This window comes from Carassius auratus, chromosome 14 (assembly GCF_003368295.1).
Source record: "Carassius auratus strain Wakin chromosome 14, ASM336829v1, whole genome shotgun sequence".
NCBI classification, from domain to species: Eukaryota; Metazoa; Chordata; class Actinopteri; order Cypriniformes; family Cyprinidae; genus Carassius; species Carassius auratus.
This window is the reverse complement of record NC_039256.1, coordinates 22,780,668-22,787,063: the sequence shown is the minus strand read 5'-3', so window position 1 is coordinate 22,787,063 and position 6,396 is coordinate 22,780,668.

Sequence of the window (6,396 nt, the reverse complement as noted above, 5' to 3'; positions counted from 1 at the left end):
TCAGCATTGTCTTCTCTTCCGTGTCTGTTGTGAGAGAGAGTTCAAAACAAACCAGTTTGTGATATCCGGTTCGCAAACGAATAATTCGATGTTACCGGAATTTTTTTGAACCAGTTCACCAAATCGAACTGAATATTTTTAAATGGTTCATGTATCCAATACGCATTAATCCACAAATGACTAAAGCTGTTAACTTTTTTAATGTGGCTGACACTCCCTCTGAGTTCAAATAAACCAATAATCCTGGAGTTATTCATTTACTCAAACAGTACACTGACTGAACTGCTGTGAAGAGAGAACTGTAGATGAACACTGAGCCGAGCCAGATAACGAACAATAAAATGACTCATTCATGAGTCAAGAACCGGTTGCATCGGTTTTCAGATCACCAGTACTTCTTTCGGACAGTTCGATTCAATAAACCGGTTGAAGAAAACGGTTCACCAGTTCTTTTGCGCTCGACGTAATGGCGTCATTTGCGATGATTGCCCTTGATTCAAGCCTCCGGTTTACGTACGCTCATAACACTAGCACAGAATCAGTTCAGAATCAATCACCAAAAGAATCAATCACTGCTCATTCCTGACAGGCTGCTTGTATGGGCAGGGAGTTTTTGCCCAGAACTGAACAATACCGCCAAATCAAACTGTATGCTAAGTGTCATTTTGACGATAGTGTTCCTGACAACAATCCAATTCATTTTTTCAGGTTTATATGTAAAAAGGCTTGTGTTAGTTCCTGTGTTGCTGTGCTTGCCTATAGTTTAGCATGTTGTTGTTTTCTATGTGGAGCCCTTCCTAGCAATCTGGCACCCCAAGATTCAAAAATATTATTAAATATTTATGAAACTGCATTCATGTTGAACCCACATTTCAAGCAGTGCAATCAAACACTGGGACCTGGAAGAACATTCAGATAGAATACTCAACATGATCCTCACCCCAAAACCAGTCGTCTCAGGAGGGTGACCTACTTTTATGCTCTCTTAGTTTTAATAGGGCCTCACAAGCTGTCACCCCGCTTTTTCATCGCAAAGAGTCACGTTATAATAAAACTTCCGAGCAGAATTTTGTTTGTCTCACTGATCTCACAGACACCCTCTGATCTGTAAAAAAGTTATCTATCAGCGAAGCAGAGTTATATTTGTGTTATGTCAGATGTTCAGCGTTGTTCTGTCTCGCATAATTTGACTGCAGTTACACAAACAAGAGTTGCAGCAGCTCTGGACTCCTGAATTTGAAACGGTTCTTGCTGTAAATTGACACATTCTCTGTGGTAGACGGTTGTTCGGAGAGCACCATGACACCAGTCGTAATGAGAATACATGGTATCCGGTTGCTGCGGCTCTCGCACTCCAAAAGTTGAATTGGTTTTGAGCCTTTGGAAGGTCACATTGCAATGCTGTCCCACTTTACTGACACAATTAAACATTGTTAGGATGGCTGCTCTAAAAAACGCACACACGCACACGAGTCACTTCTTATATTTCCTTCTGCTTCTTTTCATTTCTATCAGATTGGCTGAAAAGCTTTACAAAGCCATTAGGAAGGAAATGGCCCTGAAGAGCGCCGACGTCCACCTTTCCAATAGCTTATCTCAGGAAATAGAAAGATGTGGGCTTTTTTGCCCTCTGTAAATTGTTATTAAAAATAATAATCTGTCAATTGAAATGTTACATTTGACAGACACTTTTATTGTAGGTTTTTTTGGGTTATAAGAAAACAATGTAGTTTTGTTATCTCCGGCATCCAGCTTGGTGTTGGAGTCAAGTAGTGTTTAAACACTTAATTCATTCATTTTGATTAGCTGATATATATATATATATATATATATATATATATATATATATATATATATATATATATATATATATATATATATATATATATATATATATATATATATAGGCGCACACACACATATATATTCATCTTTTTTTGAAGGAAGTGGTTGGGTCGTTTAAGTGGTTATAAAGAATGTATCAATGGCTAAACTAAACACACAATGGTTAGCATCCATGCAGAGCAGGCAAACTTTAGATAAACAGTTATTTGCTGTCTATTAGAGGACAGAGAGAGATGGTGAAGGAATGATTGCAAAAGATAAAGAGACTAGTTTGTCCTCTATTTGTGAGTAATTAATGTCTTCACTTTACCAAACCATTTTGCCAGATATCTACATGGGGACTTTACACAAAGTTGTTGAAGGGGGATGACTTCCTCAGATAAAAGTGATATTGAATTATCTGTGACTGAGATTACCATCAAGGGCTTCAGAGTTAATCAGCACATCGATTTTGATGGCGTTTAGTATGCTAATCAGGGTGAGGTGTGCCACTCCCTCTCTTTACAGGCGCACAGAGGCCAGGCAGAGAGGAATGGAGAAAATACATTATCTATTGCAGTACATTGCACAGTACTTTCTATGACCTTTACAAGGTTGTGAAACAACGGCCTGACTTAACAAATATAGATGACTTCATTAAAGAGCTTAAAGAGAACATTTCCACACACGTCTTGGGCATGTAATTGATGGCATGTGTGAGTGTGTCTGAATCTGCCTTGGTTTGTATTGATGTTGCAACTATGGATACTTTTATGCACTTCAGTGGGTTGACTTTTATTAAAACTAACAGATTTTTTTTCTTTTTTTCTTCATATGAAGGTTAAATTTAGAAGTGTTATTTATTTATTTTTTCAATTAATTTACTGCAACTCATTCATTTATTGGTGCTACTTTATTTAATGTTTAGATATGTATGTTTTTTTTTTTTTACCATATTCCCTGAACTTTCAATCATAAAGTGTAAATGAAGATTCTGTCATCATTTACTCACCTTTATGTTGTTCTAACATTTATTCTTCTTTTTTTTTCTGTCCATTGGTCATGTCTTAACATTGCAATTTCTGTATTATCTATCTATCTATCTATCTATCTATCTATCTATCTATCTATCTATCTATCTATCTATCTATCTATCTATCTATCTATCTATCTATCTATCTATCTATCTATCTATCTATCTATCTATCTATCTATCTATCTATCTATCTATTTTTGATTTCAGTCTTAGTTATTTATTTATTTATTTCTATATTTTTGGCTCATTTTATCTGCAAATAAAATGCACCTGATAATTCTGTACACCGTGCACAGTTTATCACTTTCAGCCTTCATGGACAATTATATTTCACTTATAAAGGATTACATACAAAATGAATAGCAGTTATTAAGACTGATGTGGTTTGGAATCAGAATATCAACATGCCTAATAATTACATTACAATAAATAAATAAATAATAATTAAAAATACACTGTATATTTATATATATATATATATATATATATATATATATATATATATATATATATATATATATATATATATATATATATATATATATATATATACATACGTGTGTGTGTGTGTGTGTGTGTGTGTGTGTACATTTTTTAAAATTACTATTATTATTTTATTATTATTATTATTATTATTATTATTTGCAGGTTTCTATCTTATAAAGGGTTAAAAGTGTCCACATTTGAAAAATTAAACAATTTGCATTATGATGTCAAAGCCACAAGGTGTTGCTTATGAATGCATTCTCACACACATACAAATTCGCACACACACATGCACAAACACTAGAGTCTAATTTGTCCGCGAGTCTGCTCAATATAGATAACTGAGCTTCTAGCGGCTGAAAATGAATTTGTCTTCCTTCACACCGGTATCGCCATCCATGTCCACTAATTTGCTCATACATTCCTTCAATAAACACAGTCTCATCCAGTGTCTCCAACAACTCTAAATCTTTATTACATATATATGTAGCTAAGTAGAAAATGCCCTTATTTGCAGAAACAAATATAAAGACCATTCGCTACAGAAACAAGCTTTATGAATACATTTACCAGAGTAAAATTCGAATGAGAATAGATCACATTTCCTACGTGACACAGTCCCTACGTGCGCTGACGTTTGAGGATTTCACAGCTAAAGCTTGTAAGCAAAAAAGCCGCGTACTGGAAGATGGATTGCAATGTTCAAAGATGCCTACGGAAGGGGTCATATGACAAAGGATTTGCTCTCTTTGAGCTAATAAGCGCAAGAAAGTAAGAGAAATAAAAGCAAATGACTTTGAGGATTTAAAGGAAGGAGGGACGTCCTTAATCACAAACGCTTCCCCTCCCCGTGCCACTGTGGGTCTTTCTTCTTCCTCCTCAGCCTCTTGCTTTCTTCCTCATCCCTCTCTTAATTCCTCTCCTCCTGTGTTCCAGAGAGGGAGAGAGGATCTCCCAGGGGGTTAGCACATCTGCTTTGATCAGGGTGTCAGCGTGAGTGTTTCTCGTCGGCGCGTGTGTGTGCTAAATAAATCATTTACACTATGAGTACCCCGCTAGCTTTCAGGCCTCTCTAAAGACTTACATCATGCAGTGCCACAAGGACATTTTCTGAATCCCGCATCTGCGGGATTGACAATGGTTCGGATGGCCCCCTGTGGCGTTCCTGCTTGCTCTCTGTCATTAAACACTTCCTCTCTGGAGGAACAACGCAGGAATTAACAAATCTGATGTCATATCTATAAACATTGGGGAATGTAAGTTGTCTTTGATACAGAGCGTGTGTGTATCCAAGGATCTTGCCATATTAGGGCCGTCTGGATGTGTTATCGTGAGACGTGTAACTGACAGACAAGTCAGCAACATGGTGCAACACCTTGTACTCCTGTGCAAACAGACTTTTGGCTTCTGAAATAGCTGTAAATGGACTTTACAGATTGGCTCCAAAACCAATGTTGCTCAGATCCCTATAGCAGTGGTTTGTTCAGAAAATGGATGTTTTTATTCAATTTTATTTATTTATTTATTCATTCATTTATTAGCTCTTTTTAGACCGCATTTGAGCAGTTTGACTCACTACCGATCCTTATTCTAATTCAGTGCTTAATAGCCTAAGAAATACACTGAAATCCTTCACAAAATCAGCTCATCACACCTTGTTGTCTTGCTTATGGCATTCAGTGCTTGTTGTTTCAATGCTGTTGGCTTAATATAAACATCAGTGGGTGTAGGCTGTCTCACAGTATACTTGTATCACTTTCTGGTTCCAAAATTCCACTGATGTAAATGGTTCAGGTGAAAATAGACTTCTGTTGTTTCTAATGCCAGTTTTAGATCATATATCAGATATATATATATATATATGTGTGTGTGTGTGTGTGTGTGTGTGTGTGTGTGTGTGTGTGTGTGTGTGTGTGCGTGCGTGTGTGTGCGTGTGTATGTGTGAGTACACACATACACGTTTAAGTAGTTAATGAGAATTCTTAAATTCATCACATATACTTTGAGATAAAAGTAAGTTAAAATACTTTTTATGATTTCTATTTCTATCAATTATAAAGGGTCTGTTCAAGGCGATTCAATCGATCGTTTTTCAGTGCATGTCAAAAATTCTCTAGTTGGAGAGGCCATGTTCAGCCCATGAAAAGATCCACTTTTCAAACAAAAAAAATTAACTGTCAGATTGTCAAAGAAAAAAGATGCAGAATTTCTGTCGTACTAATAATTTGATATGATTAAGAAATAGATTTGTTGCCAAGGATGTACAAAATGGTCACCCACTGTCTGTTCTAATCACATTGGAGATTAATTTATGCTCCAAGATGTACAGCACGCTGTACTAGAAACTAAATAATACAAAATCTTTTCTTACTTTTCTTATCTTGTTTCCAGCCAAAATATTGAAAAAGTTTTGAATCAGGAAGGATTTTCTAGACAAGTAAAATGATTCTTGTTTAAAAAAAAAAAGAAAAGAAAAAAAAACTAAATTAAGTGAGATTTACAGCTAAGTAATCTCCCAATGGGGTAAACAAAATAATTTTGTTTTCTGTTTGAAATAAGATTGTTTACTCCATTGGCAGATTATTTAGCTTGTTCTAAGCAAAAACTTAATTTAATGTTCTTTAAAAAAAATAATAATAATAATCACTACTTGTCCAGAAAATCATTTTTGATTTAAAATGTTTTAGATATTTAAGATCAAAACAAGACAACAAATCTAAGTAAGAAAATCGTAATAATAAAAATAATAATTATTATATATTTGTTTGCAGTACTAAGAGATTATGAAATGCCAAAAGTGCTTAATTTAACAGAAAATTGTTGGCAAATTTGCTCCAGTGCTTACTTTAGATAAGTATGCTATTGAAAGCTGACAAAAAAATAAATAAATGAATAAATAAAAAATGGGTCAGGCATTTTAGTTGCCTTTTTAGATGATTTTTATTAAAAACAAACAAGCATTTCTCCTTTGTATACACACTCACACACACACACACACACACACACGTTTGTTTTTGTGAAAAGTGGGCACATCCCATAGGCGTAATGGT